The sequence below is a fragment of the Stylophora pistillata genome, chromosome 7 (genome assembly GCF_964205215.1).
Source record: "Stylophora pistillata chromosome 7, jaStyPist1.2, whole genome shotgun sequence".
Lineage (NCBI taxonomy): Eukaryota > Metazoa > Cnidaria > Anthozoa > Scleractinia > Pocilloporidae > Stylophora > Stylophora pistillata.
The window spans coordinates 1,777,100-1,795,892 of record NC_142525.1 but is presented as its reverse complement, the minus strand read 5'-3'; the positions used below and the strand labels follow the sequence as shown (position 1 = coordinate 1,795,892).

General features: G+C 40.7%; 1 protein-coding gene and 1 long non-coding RNA gene across 5 annotated transcripts in view; both read right to left on the bottom strand.

Moving 5' to 3' along the window:
* The window catches only part of LOC148726082 (uncharacterized), a 107,955-nt gene that overhangs the window by 18,633 nt on the left and 70,529 nt on the right, over positions 1-18,793 (bottom strand). The gene's annotated exons all lie outside the window — the stretch shown is intronic.
* LOC148726090 (uncharacterized) lies at positions 5,670-18,745 on the bottom strand. Of its 4 annotated transcripts, XR_015989269.1 has the most exons (6): positions 18,413-18,743; positions 9,234-9,285; positions 9,005-9,105; positions 7,815-8,017; positions 7,647-7,704; positions 5,670-6,778 (listed from the first exon to the last, which is right to left on the bottom strand). It is a non-coding gene; the product is annotated as an uncharacterized LOC148726090 (long non-coding RNA). The 4 variants fall into 4 exon arrangements; XR_015989268.1 differs by lacking the exon at positions 9,005-9,105 and having other exon boundaries at positions 18,413-18,739; XR_015989267.1 differs by having other exon boundaries at positions 9,005-9,285; positions 18,413-18,736.

Genomic DNA, 18,793 nt, shown 5'->3' with positions numbered 1-18,793 from the left:
CCCACTCAATGTTGTGGTTGGCAAGTCGATGGTGTTCAGCAATGTAATTGCTGACATCACCTTTCCTCGTCGCCCGTCTGTGTTCAGTCAGTCTTGTTGTGAGGTTTCTGCCAGTCTCACCGATGTAGGAGGCTTGGCAGTCGGAACAATTGATCTTATAAATCGTTCCCTGTCTGTCCCCCGGTTCGTCTTTGTCTTTAACGTTGGTTAGTAACTGACGTAGTGTGGTGATGGGTTTGTGGGCGACGCGGATATTGAAGGGTAGTAAGATGCGCGAGATGTTTTCAGACATGCCTTTTATGTACGGTATGGTTGCTGTAGTCGTAGGGGTTGCGGTGTCGTTTGTTTCGGTAGTGGTAGTGGGTCGGTGAGTGTTTCTTCGGATGAAGTCGTTGTTGTAGTTGTTCTTCGTAAAAATACGGTGAAGGTATTTGTTCTCGTCGGATAAGCTGTCTGTCGAGTCGCATACTAGTTGTGCGCGTCGTGTTAGAGTTCTGATAGTTGTGGCTTTGTGTGATGTAGGGTTGTAGGATGACTCGTCTAGTAATCTGTCGGTGTGTGTCGGTTTCCTGTAAACTGTTGTCTGTAATGAGTTGTCGTTGTAGCTTACCAGGCAGTCTAGAAAAGGAAGTTTGCCATTTTCTTCGACTTCTCTGGTAAACTGTATGTCAGTGTTTTGTTCATTAAGGTGGCGGTGGAATGCGTCCATTTCGTCGTGTCGAACGGCGGTGAAGGTGTCGTCAACGTAACGTAACCAAAGCGGTATCGTTTCTCGGCAAGTCGAAAGGGCGCGTTCCTCGATGTTCTGCATCACAATTTCTGCTATAACAACAGAAACTGGAGACCCCATGGCAGTGCCGTGTAACTGTTTGTAGTGTTTACCGTTGTACTGAAAGTAAGTAGACGTTAGGCAAATGTTAAGCAAGTCCATAATGTCGTCTGTCGGTAGCGGTAGTGGGTCGGTAGATTGTCGGATTGCAGTCTCAGTGCATTGTAATGCCAATTGAAGTGGAATACTTGTGAACAGTGATTTCACATCAAATGACACTAGTTTGTAGTCGTCAGGTATCTGAACAGTCTTGGTAGCGTTAATGAAGTCTTCAGTGGATTGTAGTTTATGTCTGGATTTGTCGGTTAGCGGTTGTAGTATTGTCGTCAGGTACTTGGATAGTTGGTATGCGGGAGAGCCACAGAAAGAAACAATAGGTCGCATCGGGAAACCAGGTTTGTGTAGTTTCGGCAAACCGTAGAGTTTCGGTGGCTGTGGTACCGAGCACCTCAGTCGATAGTACCGTTGGGTGTCAAAGCCGTTCGTTTTCTTGAGTGTGAGTAGTTTACTGTTGAGTTTACTTTGAAGTGCAGGAGTTGGGTCACGTTTGAGTTCTTCGTAGGTTCGTTTGTCGTTAACTAGTGCTTCCATTTTGTCCATAACAACAGTAACTCGTCCTTTGTCGGCTGGTAGGATGACTATGTTTTTGTCGTTTCTCAGTGGTTTCACTGCGCGTTGTTCGTCTTTAGTCAAGTTGCTGTCATTTAGTGACGTTGATTGTATAGTGAAGCAATTCTGCTTCTGATGTTATCCTTGGTCGGCTCAGATAGCTCTCGTTGCCGAGACAGGGCCGTCTCAACACTAGATAGAATAGCCTCGGTCGGTATGCGTTTAGGTGTTACTGAGTGTTTTAGTCCGTATGATAGTACCTGAGTTTCAGTCTTGTCTAAGGAACGAGAAGAAATGTTACTTACCCAGTTGTCGTCCGGTTTGCTTCGTCTCTTTTCTTTGTCGCGTAGCAGTCGTGTCAATTTTTGTTGATGTCCAGTGCGGGCGCGTTCAGTCGTCTTGTTGGCTCATTTGTCGGCAATTGTCGTAACGGTGTCAAGTAGGTCAGTTGGTATCAGCTGTTTCAGTTGGTCGTGTACTTGTCGTAGTTTGTTTCTGTGGCGGCGGTTTGAGTCTTCTGTGGCAATCATTTATCCGCTACCGACAGACGACATTATGGACTTGCCTAACATTTGCCTAACGTCTACTTACTTTCATTACAACGGTAAACACTACAAACAGTTACACGGCACTGCCATGGGGTCTCCAGTTTCTGTTGTTATAGCAGAAATTGTGATGCAGAACATCGAGGAACGCGCCCTTTCGACTTGCCGACAAACGATACCGCTTTGGTTACGTTACGTTGACGACACCTTCACCGCCGTTCGACACGACGAAATCGACGCATTCCACCACCACCTTAACGAACAAAACACTGACATACAGTTTACCAGAGAAGTCGAAGAAAATGGCAAACTTCCTTTTCTAGACTGCCTGGTAAGCCACAACGACAACTCATTACGGACGATTAATGACTTAATAGTGAAATCCGAGACTCCTTACGACTTAAGAAAATCCCTAAAAGTTAAGGTTCATAGACCAAGAACAGAAATGGGAAGATCTTCGTTTAAGCACAGAGCTGCACTATCCTGGAACCTCCTTCCCGAAGACATAAAGAACTGTTCAAACTTAACTTCCTTCAAGAGAAAACTCAGGGAAAATAAGAGAATTCTGAAATCTATCAGTTTTGCTAAAGCTTCCTGCAGTGTTTCCTACAAATCTGTTGACTTTAAATACTTTTAACATTTACTCCGTATTGTTATTAATATTTATTTCCTTTAATTGTCATTATTTACATACCATTTTCGGTCTATTCACTAATTAGGTATTTATTAATTGATAGTTTAATTGATGCAGGTCCACATCAGGACGTAATGTCTTGCCTATCCCTCAACCTGCTTTATTAAATAAACTATGATGATGATGATGATGACGACAGTTTACAGGAAACCGACACACACCGACAGATTACTAGACGAGTCATCCTACAACCCTACATCACACAAAGCCACAACTATCAGAACTCTAACACGACGCGCACAACTAGTATGCGACTCGACAGACAGCTTATCCGACGAGAACAAATACCTTCACCGTGTTTTTACGAAGAACAACTACAACAACGACTTCATCCGACGAAACACTCACCGACCCACTACCACTACCGAAACAAACGACACCGCAACCCCTACCACTACAGCAACCATACCGTACATAAAAGGCATGTCTGAAAACATCTCGCGCATCTTACTACCCTTCAATATCCGCGTCGCCCACAAACCCATCACCACACTACGTCAGTTACTAACCAACGTCAAAGACAAAGACGAACCGGGGAACAGACAGGGAACGATTTATAAGATCAATTGTTCCGACTGCCAAGCCTCCTACATCGGTGAGACTGGCAGAAACCTCACAACAAGACTGACTGAACACAGACGGGCGACGAGGAAAGGTGATGTCAGCAATCACATTGCTGAGCACCATCGACTTGCCAACCACAACATTGACTGGGACTCAGCGCAATGCCTAGCCTACAGCACTGACTATTTTCAACGACTGACTCTGGAAAGCTGGTTTACTAACTTAGAACAGACTCCCCTAAACAGATGTCAACAACTACCCGCTCCATATAAACGACTCATTCACGACATAAACATCACAAACGACCGAAAAAGAACGACCTAACTTTACCGACAGATCGAAACAGACCAATCACGGCCGACTTACGTCACTTGAGTCTTACAGCCAATAACATCACGGCAAAACCAACCGATCATTTCACACGAACTGGAATAAGAACATTCTACTGACAACAATCATTCACTTGACTCTGATGATGACTTCCGCACAGGTTGTCGAAACGTCAGTCACTACCACAGACAACAGTCCTTCTCAGGACTACACTCACCCGGACGATCAGACTACACCTTCACATGTTACCCCCGGGTTCAAACCATTTACTGCAATAGTCGAAATAATAGAATAACCGGTAGTTTCAATGTCAAAGTGGGTGCCGGCGTCAGAGCTTGAAGGAAATACTGATAAAACGACTTGAAATGAACGATATAATACGGGTTGGTGTGGATTTTTAAAAGAGAATTACGATTTTTCCAACTTGTTCAGTTTTAAAGGGCTGTTGTGAAACAACAACAGAGCTCCCCCAAATTTTTTTCTTGAGTTAAGAAAAGAACGTTTACTCCGAATGGCACCATTTTTGACTAACACTTCACTGCTGCTGAATTTACTGAGAAAAAAATATTTCCATGACGATATCTTGGCAACTCCACTCACGAATCGGCAAAAATTGTTCGTATAATAGAGCACCCAAACACATAAAAATCTCTTGTCCTCTAGGAGTCATAACTTTAACGCGGATGTTTTCTTTGCAGCGTGACGAGACAGTAAGATGTTTACAGATTACATGTGTCACGTTTTCTGCGAGCGAAACGCTGCGCACCTTACATTACAGTTCAACTTGTTGATTATTCTATCGATTTCGTAAAGAAAAGGAATTTTGGAAAGGAAATTTTTGTGGAGGCTCGAGGATCCATCGCGATCTTCCAAGTTACGTTGCAAAGTCGCCGGATAGAACGCTTTAATTAAATTACACGCCTGATACTTTGATACGTGAGCGTAGATTACTTCGATAAGTACGCTCTCGAATTCGCAAGAAACACTCTTCGGAAAATCTGGAAATAAAGATTTTAAAAAAGTAGTTTCGATCACGCATACATCGAAGGGTTTTGCGACTACATCAGAAGTAAAATGTGACCCCACTCTCTGCAATATTCGAGTAGTTTCTCAAGAAGGAAGAAATGGCTAAAGACACATGGTTTCTTTTGTGCGTGACGTGGCACCAAGATGTTCACAGATTACAAAAGTCATCTGTCCATAGTTAGTATGTGTCACGTTTTCTGCGAGTGAAACGCTGTGCATCGTACATTACAATTCAAAATGTTGACTGTTTTATGGATTTTCTTTAAGAACGGAAAGAAAAGGAGGACATTGTCGTGGCGTCCCGATGATCGATCGCGAGGGTGTAAGTTCGATGCTAACAAGGTCGCTAACGTCAAGAAGACGCGCGCTAGGATTGCTAAAGGATTATATTACACGCTTGATTTGCTATTGTATAAACTTCTCACCTAAAACCTGTCAATAAAACACCTTCATGTCAACAATATTTTATCATAAAGGTAAAACAAACATGACTTTGCAAACAAAGGAGTGTCAATTTTCGAATCCCGACAAATCCGAAAGCGCGCCATCCTAGATATAAGCTGATCGGTTTTGCACCTTTTTCAACTCCAAATCGCGAAATTCGATTCTAAGAAGGCACAATCGAAAGAATGTAATTATTTTGCGTCGATACAGCCCATAGAAGGGCTCTAACGAGCGAATTGCTAATGGTAAGTTTACCCCACTAGGATAAACTTTACCCGGCGGAAAACTGAAACAAACAAAGCACTCTGATTGGTCAAGTCGGGTAAAAATTACCCTCATCTGGTAAATGTTTTTAGTGCATATTGTTTTTGATAAGGGCACAATGTTTTAAACATGTGTTCCTTGTAACTCCTGAGAGATCTGATCGTTAATTCTCCCCTCTAGCTGCGATACATTTCCTTGTTAATTTGTTACAGGAATTTGGAGTTTAATCAAGATAACCTCTACCTGATAAGTTAAGGTATTCTCATTACCTGTTTGCTGGATAATGTGTGAATAGTTAAGGGAGAAGATACATGTTTATCACTTCTGGGAAATAAGGGTCAAGATGCTAACAAGACGTGATGGATCTCTTCAGATGTAGGTTTAATTTTTTTTTTTTTTTTTGCTTTTGCTTATTTATGCCAACATTGTGAAAAACAAACAAACATGATCGTGTGTGCCATTTCTATGCTGTAATAGCCCTTTTAAAAAGAGAGGCTAATGTTAAAGGTTTCTTAAAATATGAAGTTCAGTTCCATTTGGATGTGATCGTAAAGAACTATTTTCTCATTGAAATCTCCATAATTGACCTCAATGTAAAACAAAGCTTTAAGAATCTTAGAAATGGCTGACTAGCTATAGCTTTGTGATGCATTTTGGTCTGGAATAGGCTGGGGAACAAAATTAATATATCATTAATAGCAATTAATGTATTTGAAGAAAAGATTATGCATTGAATTATTTATGTTTGTAAATTACTTTGCAAAATATTGAGAAATCTACAACGTATATGTGCACGATCCTTCGCAGTAAAGCACTATTTAAGCAATAGTGAAAATCAGACCTGAAAAAAATTCAGGCCTGTACAGGATTCGAACCACTGACCTCTGCGATACTAGTGCAGCGCTCTACCAATTGAGCTAACAAGCCAACCGGGAGCAGGCCATTAAATTAATTCGACATAAACTCATAGATGATAAATCAAACAACAAATATATATGAAATACATATATATATAATAGTGCTTTACTGCGAAGGACCGTGCACATATAAAGTTTTTCTTCTTTTTAGATGTCTTTTTATTATTTTGTTTGCTAATATGTACACTTTTGTACATAGGATGATCACTTGTATTATTATTATTAGTAGTAGTGGTTTCAAAAACATTGACACTTGAAAATGTATAATTGTCATCCAGAGGCCAACAAATGAGCAATAGGCCATCTTCTAACAATAATTTAGTATTTACTAATTCTCATATGAAGTCAATAAATCTAATCACTAAGTGTAGTTTGCTTTTATGAAAAAAAAAATTTCTTAACAGTACTTTAAGTATGTAGCTTGTAACCTCCATGATTTTTTAAGTAATTTTCTTACATGATGCAGTACTGATAGTTAAAAGTCAAAAGTGAATCTTACCTAGGAGCTCGCACTTAGAGGTAAATTGAAACACAATATGGAATCTTTGTCTGAAAACTGCAAGGAAGGATGATTACAAGGAATTTTTTATTATTGTTTGATATTCAAATAAACTTATTTACTATTTACTTCGTTGTCAAACCAATAGAAAATTAAAGAATAATTAATTTTGAAAATGTGTTGTTGATATTTATTTCTGTTCCTGAAAACTCTTAAATTCACATAGTTTCTTCTTTTTTTTACACCATGTGAAACCAGAGATGTCATGGAGATTTTGATTCTGTACATGGGGAAAGTTTAAATCAATACATCAGGGTCCAGTTGTTCGAAGGCCGATTAGCACTAATCCAGGGTTAAATTTTGATTCAGGTTTCCTTATTTCTCTATTCAAGAACCTTTATGAGATAATTTCCCCTGTCCTTTTTAGAGCATTCGATCATCAAATTGTAGACACAAAATAATTAAACTGAACTTTCTCCTAAAGCTTTCAGATCTGAAATCAAATTTCCCGCTAACCCTGGATTGACTTAACCCAGCTTTGAACAACCCGGCCCAGGTCTCTTAAAGATTCTCTGCTTTTTTTATCAATGTTTTTTGCTAATAATCCCTGTCAAGCTTCTGTTAGTGGCATGATGAGCTTTGCCTCGCCGAAGAGTTCTAATTCTTAATTAATGGTCACAAGAAATGGGAAATCAAAAGATACAAACAAAAATTGCTACAGAAATTTAGATTAGCCCTAACACAGGGTTAAATTTTAATTCAGGTTTCTATATTTCTCTTTTCAAAAGCTGTTTTGGCATAATTTTCCCAATTCTTTTTAGAGCATTCAATCATCAGATTGTAGACAAATGGAATTAAATTTTTCTTTTGAAGCTTTCAGATTTGAAATCAATTTTCACACTAACTGTGGGTTATCTCATCCAACCTTTGAACAACCTGGCCCTTGAGTACACCTCTCCTTCAATTCACCGGCTCCTGGTCTCCTGCGACGGAAAATTTCCAGGAAAACATTTCAAAGCTTCCTACTTCACCAACAGTAAATAACAGGGTTGACAAGGGAAGCTAAAAAAACCACACACACTGCACAACCTACCATAAGAACATTCACTGCTGCTGCACCAGGTTCTTTCCAACTGGATGTTAGGATAACAACCCCAGCCTTTATTGTTGTCACGTAGGTCAGAAACAATGCTAATAAAATGACCAGACTATCATCTTGGTAGCCCTCTTTTCTTTCTTTATTTGTTTAACTTCTTCTTGTGGTAGTTGCTCTGATTTCATTCTTTTATTCTGGCCCTGCGATTCAAAAACCAAAAAAAGAGTTTGTGTAAACCAAAGTAGCTACAGAGACCATCATAATGAACAGTGAAATGTTATGCCAGATAACCGCGTGGACGAAGAGAATTTCTGTGTCTTCGGTGGCTGTCGAAATAATTTTTTGAATACTCACATCCACAAGTATTGTAAAGAACAAGCAAAAAACTACACAAGTGGTAAGCCTGTGGTTAGTCACAATTTCCTGATATCTTTACAGTCCTGGATCTAGCAAACCTAGTTCCCAGGGTATTCTCTCACACTCCTTGAGGAGGGAATAGAGAGAACCCTTACAGATGTAAAAATTTCATTTTGTCTTATTGTTTTGATCGTATGCGGTTGTTTTGACCAAATGCTCAATGTCACTCACAGGGTTTGAATAAATTATTTTTGCACATCATGTGCACACTTTTCTTCTGCATAATTACGATAAGCTACGTTGTATTTTTTCACGTATATTATCAATACATAATCACATGATTTTTCTCAAACAATTTGGAATAAATACGCACTGGTAAATTTTTTCAAAGACCTCAAATTGCACTTGCCCTATGGGCTCATGCAATTTTGTTAGTCCTTGAATGATTTCCTCATGCTTATTTACCCAAATTCCACTTGAAATCATGTGATTATAGGTACAAATAAAATACGCAGATACCGTATTTTATTGGCTATAAGCCGAGCCTGGCTATAACCTGAGACCCTAAACTTTTAACTCTTCAACTTAATACGATCGTCTTCAAACATAAACACAAAACATTCAGCTACAAGCCAAGACCCAGTTCTTAAAATGTATAAGAGCTCATGAAAAATTTTAATCACATTTAGCTTTTAAAATCTGTTAAAATGAAATGAAAGAATGGGTTAATTATCCAACGGCACATATGTAGCCTGCGACCAATGTTCACTCGCAAAAAACCCGCAAAAAAGGAAGTAATTAATGGCAAACAGGTGACCGAAAAGACTGACCCAAATTGTCCAACTTCTACGACGCCTTTGCAATCATTGAGTTTCAGCCATCAGGAACTACACAACTATTTCTTTCACCGTAATTTTCTTCGCACGTGGTTCTGATGTTGGAGAATGAATACTTGGATAGCATTAAAAGAAAGACCAACAAACATTCAATGATAAAATTTTGCCACTTCTTCAATGTTTGCCTATCAAAGGATACTGATTTTCAGTGAATCAGACTCACACAATTCATCAGGATGGTTGGCCTGTTGAGTGACAGCCAGCAACGAGCCATCCTAAGATCAAAACGAAAAATGGTAAATAAAACAAATAAAAAGAACTCTCAAATACCTATACCTTACAACACTCTAAGGAAAAACGCTCCAATAACCACATCTTGGTAGGAGTCTATTCTCAAAGAATGATAGCAAATAATTGATTTACTCAAATCAGTTTTTGCAGATAAGATGGTTTATGCAAGAAACTGGACGATGTCAAACATTACAGGGAAAACTGAATGATGTTGTCTTCATAATGTTCATTTGTTGGCGCCTTGGATTAGGAACATTACTATGCTATTGTACTGTCTTCTAAGAAACCAAAACTTTTTGTCAAGCTGGGAGGATTAGGAAAGTATTAAATATGCTGGGTTTGGTTTTTTTTTTATTATTAGATTTGCCAAGAAAAGATTTTTGAGTAAAGGTCGTGAGAAATAGAACCTAAATTATTTTAATTGTGAAATTGAGGTAATACATAATGCTCTTTATTCAAGGCTCTCCTTCCATTTTGTAACAATTCTATGTAAGACTAACACACCATTGAGTCAGGGAGGTTACTAAAACCATAGGCAGGAGAGCAGGGGCTCCTCCAAACAAAACTTTGGGGGGACACAGCCCACATCCCCACGTTTTTGTGCCGAAAATATTGCTAGCACAGCATAAAAGATGGTAACATTTTCATTCTTGTGATCTTTTCAAAAACCTTTATACAAGCATTGTGAAACTTTTTTGAACAGCTTCCACCTGTTTAGAGAAGCTTATCAACTGCAGAAATTTTCTTCGTGTCTAGGAAATTAGACACTATTATTTTGATACCGTACTATCAAATTTTCTTTACTGTTTGGCAACTAAGCTCAAAATTTACCATCTTCCCAAATCTATTGTCTGATTAAATAAATATTTCAATTGCTTATAATTTTAAGTAGCATAAATAGTTTTTTTGCATAAGTTTGTCATAAAAATTCTTTCTGTTACACTCGGATCAAAATGAGATTTAATTTTTTTTAAAATATATGCTTTCTTTTCTGCGCAATTTAAACTTGATAACTGAACAGGTACAAATGTCTTTTAAAAAACTATTTCCATTTTGTATATTTTTAAGGTGTCTTAATGACATGACAAATCAAGATTATCCTTGAATGCAATCAAGTACTGAAACAAAGTAAAGCACAGCCCAGGAATTTTTTCTTACGAATTTCTAAGAAATTGATTTAGGTTAGTTCTTAACTCTTATTGTAATGCACATTTGAGCACATCCACATGGAATTTGTGTTAGAGCGTAAACATAATGGAAACATGTGACTTGTTACTTGGCAACATCCGGGACAGTTAGAAGAGAGTTGTTGTTGTAATTTTTGAAAAACAAAAAACAAGAAATATATTCTTCTAGAAGTGTTAGTTGTTAAGAGTTCTTTGTGGTTCTTGGGGTACGGGTAACAATTTAGCACTCCTGGTGGGACCGACTGGCGATCACAAGTTTGGAGAATAACTCTTGGATTTACTTGAAGCAGAATACTTGGATTTGGAGCAGAGAATTCAGGCGAGTGACAGGCGAGCGAGCTGAGACGATCACGTGGAATTGTGAAAGGAATTAGCAGTCAGACTCCAACGGTCAGAGTGCATCAGTTGAATTTTAGTGGCAGATAAGATAATTCTGCTGTGGAGTCGATGAGACAGATAGTTTGACTCGTTCGATTTGAATATCTACACTTTGAACTACTACACATTTGTAATTTGGAGCTCGCTGCATTGTACGGCGTTTCGTTAATATGGAGCAATTGCAATTGCAAGTAGAAGCGCTACTGTTTGATCAAGATGAGGGCAGCCTAGCTGAAATGATAGATCTATGAGGAATCGAGGGCGATGTAATAGGGAAAACTAAACTGCAGAGGAATAAAATTATCAGGAGAGAAGTTGACATTAAAATGAAAAGCGATGAAAAGGTCGCACGCACATGTCTGGAACAATTACTCGCTTACGTTCAAGGAACTGTACCTCCTCTCGAACAAACTGAGGAGACAGGGGCAAAAAAGTAGCTGCTGGAGCAAAGAGCGAACAAATGGGCGCCCAGGGAAAGTTCAACAAAGAACAAGTTGAATAAGGGGCAGAGGATATTCTGGCTCAAATGGCGAAAACAAAAGCGGTCTCCTCGCTACTCCGCAGAGAATATAAACTTTCGGGAAAGATTGGCAAAGCAGGACAGACAGAAAAATTGACCTTTATGTCCTTAATGCATCAAATAGACTCTGGTCTTAAACGTGGTTTTAAAGAAAGTGAAATTGTGGATGCCGTGATTTGTGCGATATCGCCCCATGGTAGTCTTAGAAGTTATGTGGAAACCTTAAGTGACCTCTCCCTCTCAAAATTAAGGAGAATTCTCCATCTCCACTACCGGGAGAAAGCTGCATCTGTGGTGTATCAACAGCTTGCAACCGTATGCCAACAAAGCAATGAGTCACCGCAGCAATTCCTACTCCGTGCTTTGGACCTGCGTAACAAGGTAAATTTTGCCAGTCAGGAATTGGATTGTGAGTTTAATTATGGCCTCTCCCTGATCCAGAAGAGATTTGTAAAATCCTTCAAAACTGGTCTACGTGATGATATTTTAGCATCCAACTTAAGAACCACCCTTCGTACCCTAGGGCTAACTGATGAAGAACTTATGAAACAAGTTAATGAACTAGCTTCACAGCAAGATTAGCGAACCACAAAATTGGCCACTGAACACCAAAAAAGGGCCAAAGTAAACGCTGGCAAAGTCCCCAGGGAGGGAGGAGAACAGAGAGCCAGGAACCCACGTTCAGACGAGAGCCATTTCTTTATGAAATCCGGCAGATGAAATCAGAAATTAACGCCCTCAAAGGTAGAGTTACTGCCCAAAGCGGTCAGGTGGCAGAACCAAACTGGGGCCGATCCCCTTACAGAGACCATAAAGGTGGTTACCAGCCAAAGAACCCAAGCTGGGGATGTCAAAGCTGTAAAGAGCGTGGGACAGGGGAGAAATGTGACCATTGTTTCGCTTGTGGTATCTCTGGACATGTAGCTCGTGCGTGTACTAGAAGAAGGAATCAGGCTAGTCATCTGGGAAACGACCAGCGACTATTCAGGTGGGACACAGAATAGTCGACAGTAACAGATACAAGTCCCATCGATGTAATGGCTGCGGTCAAGTTCAGTTGGAGAGGGTAAAGTTGTTACAATGTTCAGACTGTGAAATGGTGAAATACTGTAGTCAGGCTTGTAAAAAGAAACACTGGCCAGACCACAAAATGTTATGTACGGCGATTTCACACCTGTCAAACAAAGCGGAGCCAAAGACCCTGGACCCCAGCGATGCTACCTTTGTTAGTTATCTGACACCACGACAGCATGCCAGAGTGGTAGGATTAGTGGGGAAAAGATGCACTGTTAAAAAAGAAATCAGTGGTTATTCAGTAGATGTACTGTGGGACACTGGGGCCCAGGTTTTGATAATAACCAACGACTTCCTGAGGAGGAATTTGCCTGGTGTTGCTGTTAAAGATATTTCGGAATTACTGAACATTGAACTGAACTTGACTGCTGCTAACGGTAGCGAGATGCCATTCGTTGGATGGGTGGAGCTAAACTTCAGACTGCCGTCTTACAAACATGATTTGAAAGTTCCATTTCTAGTTACGGAACAACATTTGGACTCACCGTTGATTGGGTTTAATGTTGTAGAAGAAATTATTAGAGATAGTAATGGGGAGGCGGTGTTGTCCCAAGCTGTCATCTCCAGCTTCCCTGACCTTGACAGCCAGACGGCTCCGGTGTTTGTGAATTTTATCAAGAATCTTAATCAGGAGGAACTTTGCTTCGTTCGAACTAGGAAGCGTGACACTTCTATACCACCAAAGCAGAGTAAAAAAAGTCACCTGCAGAGCAAACACGGGACCAGTGGGAAGACCTACGCCAGTGCTGTTTGAACCTGATGAGACCCATCCATGGCCGAATGCTTTGGAGGTCTCCGAGACCCTGCTGACTGTAAAGAAAGGAAAATCAAGTCAAGTGGACATTGACATCACCAACAACACCAGCCATGAGATCTTACTTCGGGGATGGACCCTACTTGGCTGACTCTAACTTGTCCAGGCGGTGACACCAGTTGAAGTGAAGGCAAAAGAGCCTGATAGTAGTGCCAGCAACACCCAAACGAAGGGGGTACAGGTATCAGGGAGTACAGAGCCAGCCCAAACAGTTGATGAAAGGTTAGGAGGGATTCCAATGGGGATTCCATCGCATATCCGGGACATAGACCTGGAGGGTCTGACACCAGGTCAGAAAGAGATGGCTGTAAAGTTGCTCACGGAGGAGGCTGATTCTTTTGCTAAAGATGATAGTGATGTTGGATGCATCCCTGACCTTGAACTTGCCCTAGATCTAGAGGACCAGACACCTGTACAGAAGAACTATGTAGCAGTACCTAAACCACTCTACCCAGAGGTCAAGGCCTACATTGAAGATTTGTTAAACCGTAATTTTATAAAGAAATCGTCATCCTCATACAGCTCTCCGGTCATGTGTGTGAGAAAAAAGGACCAAAGCTTACGGCTGTACGTGGATTTCAGAGCACTAAACAAGAAGACTCGACCTGACTGCCACCCGATACCCTGAATACAAGAGATGCTGGATAACCTCAGTGGCAACTCATGGTTCTCTGTTCTTGACCAGGGAAAAGCTTACCATCAAGGGTTTATGAGTCCAAATAGTCAGCCTTTGACGGCTTTCATTACCCCATTGGGTTTGTATGAGTGGGTCCGGATACCATTTGGTCTTTCCAGCGTGCCTGGAGCGTTCCAACGCTTTATGGAGAATTGTTTGGGAGACTTGAGAGACACTGTTTGTGTACCCTACCTGGATGATATTATCATATTCAGTGCCACCTTTGAAGATCACATCGAAAACACACGCAAGGTTCTTCGATGACTAAAAGAATAGGGGGTCAAACTAATATCGATGACTAAAAGTATAGGGGGTCAAACTGAGACCTCGAAAATGTAAATTGTTTAAGAGAGAGGTGACATTCCTCAGACGAATTGTGTCAGAAGAGGGCTACAAGCTAGATCCATGCAGTATTAAGCCTGTCCTTGCACTCAGAAACTCGCCTCCAAAGACAGTTAGTGAAGTGCGCAGACTTATGGGTTTCCTGAACTATTACCGGCGATATGTTAAAGACTTTTCTAGAATCGCCAAGCCGATCTATGATCTGGTGAAGACACCTAGTCGTTCTCCACAGCAAGTTCAGCTGGACAAATCTGGGAAGGACTGCAGTAACAATGGCCAATTACCGGCAAACACTCGGCGGATTGGACTGACATTAATCAATCTACCTTGCAGACTCTTATCGACTCAATCACAAGTGCTCCGGTAATGGCGTATCCTGACTTTCACAAACTGTTTGTCCTCCATACAGAATGTTTGTCCTCCATCTCTACTACGCACCAAGTTTTACAGTGTTCACCGATAACAATCCACTCACCTATGTCTTATCCTCTGCAAAACTGAATGTCACCGGTTTGCGCTGGATTGGAGAGTCTGCTGATTTCAATTCTACCATACACTATGGCCCAGGAAAAGCCAACATTGATGCCGACGCTTTATCTTGAATTCATTCTGAGGACACAGCTTACCCAGAAATAGTACCACAGGAGGTCCTTCAGGCTGTTGCCGTTTCGGCAAAATCTCAAGACCAAGGACAAGTGAACTGGGTGTCTGCCCTTACAGGAGACCACGCTGTCTTAACGACTGACCCATTTAGAAGTGAAAAATTAACAGGACCAAGAATAGACCTCAAGCACACACAAACCACTGACCAGGTTGTTTGTCGAGTGAGGGATTTAATCAAGCATGGCCAATGACCACCAACAGCTGAGAGAAAACGTGAGTTGCCTGAGACGCAACTCCTCCTGCATGAATGGGATAAACTATCCCTTGATTAGGATGGCATACTTAGGCGCTGTAAAGGAACTAGGACTCAAGTTATTGTACCCAGACAGCTTCGTTCACGCATTCTCAAGGAACTCCACGAAACCATGGGTCATCTTGGGGTGGACTGCACGCTAGACCTCGCTAGAGAGCGCTTCTATTGGCCCCACATGCAGTGAGATATTGAATACTATATTGGACATGTCTGTCAATGCCTTAAACAAAAAGCCCCCTCTCTTAAGACTAGAGCCCCACTAAATCCCATTGTGACTACCTCGCCTTTTGAGCTGGTCACCATTGACTTCCTTCATTTGGAGAAGAGTAGAGGAGGGTATGAATATATTTTCGTTGTGATAGACCATTTTACACGCTATGCCCAGGCTTACGCCACGAGAAACAGGTCAGCTAAGACAGTTGCCCAGAAACTCTACAATGATTTTATTCTCCGGTTTGGTTTTCCGTTCAGAATTCACCATGATCAAGGAGGAGAATTTGAATATAACGTTCATCGAGAGCTCTAGAAGCTGTGCGGTGTGGAACATTCTCGCACTACCCCCTTTCATCCCCAGGGGAACGGTCAAATTGAGCGCTTCAACTGGACACTCTTGGGAATGCTCTGTACCTTGCCAGAGACCCAGAAATCACGTTGGGCAGAACACTTGAACCATGTGGTACACGCTTATAACTGCACGAAACACGAATCAACTGGCTACTCACCGTTCTTCCTTCTCTTCAGCTGCCATCCCCGTTTGCCGGTAGACTTAATGTTTGGAGCTGAAGATGAAACCAACCACGTGAATCATTCACAATATGTCGAAGAGTGGCGCACAGCCATGACAGAGGCCTACAAATTGGCAGGCAAGAAGTCCAGTGAAGCAGGCACACGTGCCAAACAACATTATGACTGTTTTGTACGAAGTTCGATATTGCTGCCTGGTGATAGAGTTCTTGTACGCAGTCTAAGAGAACGGGGTGGACCGGGGAAACTGCGCTCGCATTGGGAGGACCAGATTCACAAAGTTGTTAGCCGCAAGGGAGAAGATAGCCCTGTGTATGAAGTCAAGCCTGAGACTGGCCTCGGGACGAACAGAATCCTACACAGGAATTTGCTATTGCCATGCAATAATCTTCCCATTAATATCCCAAACGGAGTTAGTCAGAGGAGAGAAGGAAGGACCGAGAAAGATAAGCGTAGCACTGCTTATCAGATACCCGTACCACAGGCCAAAGAATTGGAAGATGGCACCTGTAGTAATGATGAATATACAATCACCCCAGGGAACCCTTACACCGGGCAGTTCATAGAAGAGGCGGTTACTGAGGAGCTCGCTAAATCATCAGTTAAAGAGATACAGCCTAGGCCGACACAGTTGGAGGATGCAATATCGGACCACGCCCATCGAGGGAAAGTAATCCGCGATCGAACTGTTTTGGAAGAGACAGAAGAAAGCGGCTTAGAGAATGGAAAGGGCCAAGATCCCCTAGCCCAGGATAACAACAGCCCACCAGACAGTCCAGAACTGGAACCTAGGCTTAAGTGACAGAGACATCCACCAACAGTTCTGACATACAACACACTTGGCAATCCCACGTATGAGACCCAAGCTGCTGTACACGACATAGCCGCCGCCAGTTTTTCTGGAACGCAATTACCCCAGCGTGGTACTCCGAATCTTTAGTGGAGAACAGGTTTGCCAACTGTAAAACAGTTTCAGCTACCCCCGTAGTCACCTTTGTCCCAGTATCCAGTAATCTTTGGCTACCCGGGAGCATACCTGCAGTATCCACCCCTGCCTCCTCCTCCACCTCAGGATCCTATTATTTTACAAGATGTGTGTAACCTTCAGTAGCACTCCCCTTTACGGATGTGAAACCTATTCATCTGTGCTTTTTGCGTATGCCTATTTAGGTGCAAGTGTCATGGACAACACTTTTCTTTGGGGGAGAAGTTTGTTAGAGCGTGAACGTAATGGAAACATGTGACTTGTTACGTGGCAACATCCGGGACAGTTAGAAGAGAGTTGTTGTTGTAATTTTTGAAAAAAAAACAACAAAAAATCTATTCTTCTAGAAGCGTTAATTATTAAGAGTTCTTTGTGGTTCTTGGAGTCCGGGTAACATTTGCTCAGTACAAATGCTGTATTTAGTAATTCCTAGAAATTACTCGGAATAAGAGGTGTGAATGTTCATGGTAAGTTCAAACAGGAATTCAATTCCTAACTGTAAAAACTCTAGTTCTAAAAACCAAGAAATTCCCCAAAATTCCATCTTTATAGCCAACAGGACTTGGAATTCTTAGAAATTCCTAGGATTTCCAACTCAGAGCACTAATCACTTCCCTGAAAGACTGTAAATCTAAAAACTTGCCGGAAATTCCGGGAATATTTAAGAATTATTAGGAATTTGAGGAAAACTTCGGGGCAACTACTAAAAAATAAATACGTGCATCAACTCCTGACTAAAAATTCAAATAGTCAATGAAATTTATTTATGTGCTTAATTTAGGTTTACACGTAAATTACTTTCAATTGTATATTAACATCAACATGTAGTAATATTAGGATGAAATTTGATTTCTTTTACTTTTTTTGAAAATTTAATAAAAATTATCCTCAAATAGTCAAATAGTCCTAATGAATCATAAACTATGTTTATTGCAATAAATACTATCAGTCCAAAAATAGTCTTTAAATTAATCATTTAATTTGGAATGATAATACAAATAGTATTTAACTCTTTCCTCACAGAGTCAGGGTTTCATTTAATTTTATGCGGTTGTAACTTCTTTGCATAAAATTCTTGTGTGTTAAAATTCAAATGTAAGCTGTCAAGCAGCATTTTCATGTTATACTGTTTATTTTTGTTGATTCTGCAAAATTAAATTCAAAGATTTCTACTCAATTTTGACTTAACACTCTGGGAGTGAAGGGCTTAATTACAATTAAGTAATTAATATTTGAATGAAAATCTTCTTGTAACTGTAACAATAAATTGTAATGAAGTTATCCTAAACTGCAGACTAAGCAGCTGTTTGTCTTTTTTCGCTTGGCTCGCAGCTTATCAACCGTGACTAAAATAATCCTGAAACCTTTAGCTTACTGATCTATTTGTTTCATTATAAAGCGTACGCTTTAGAAAATGTGACATGCAAGTGACCGATTCGATTCTACCGAATATCGCAATTTTAAATTTTACTCACCACAAACTTTCAAAATCGAAGCTTTATAAATTGCCGCTCGACCCTTGTACCGGCCAGTTGACAAGTGAACTGTTGTCCCTTCTTTTAACTGCACGGCGCCAACGACTTGCCTTTCATTTACAGCACTCACGCTATTCTCTTTTTCCCATTGAAAAAAGGTAAAACCCATCTTTAGAGTTGTTAAGTAAGACAGTTGATAAAAGAATTTAAACGCACCAGCCAACCACCGATGAGCGCCATTTGTTTGTTTCTGACCAAGAGTAGCTTGTAAATAGAATCCGCTGGCTTGCCCAATTGCAGTCTCAAATGAAGCGCGGAAAAGTAATGTGACTTCTCTCACCGGTACTCTGCGTTTGAACAATGAATTAATAGATTAACCTA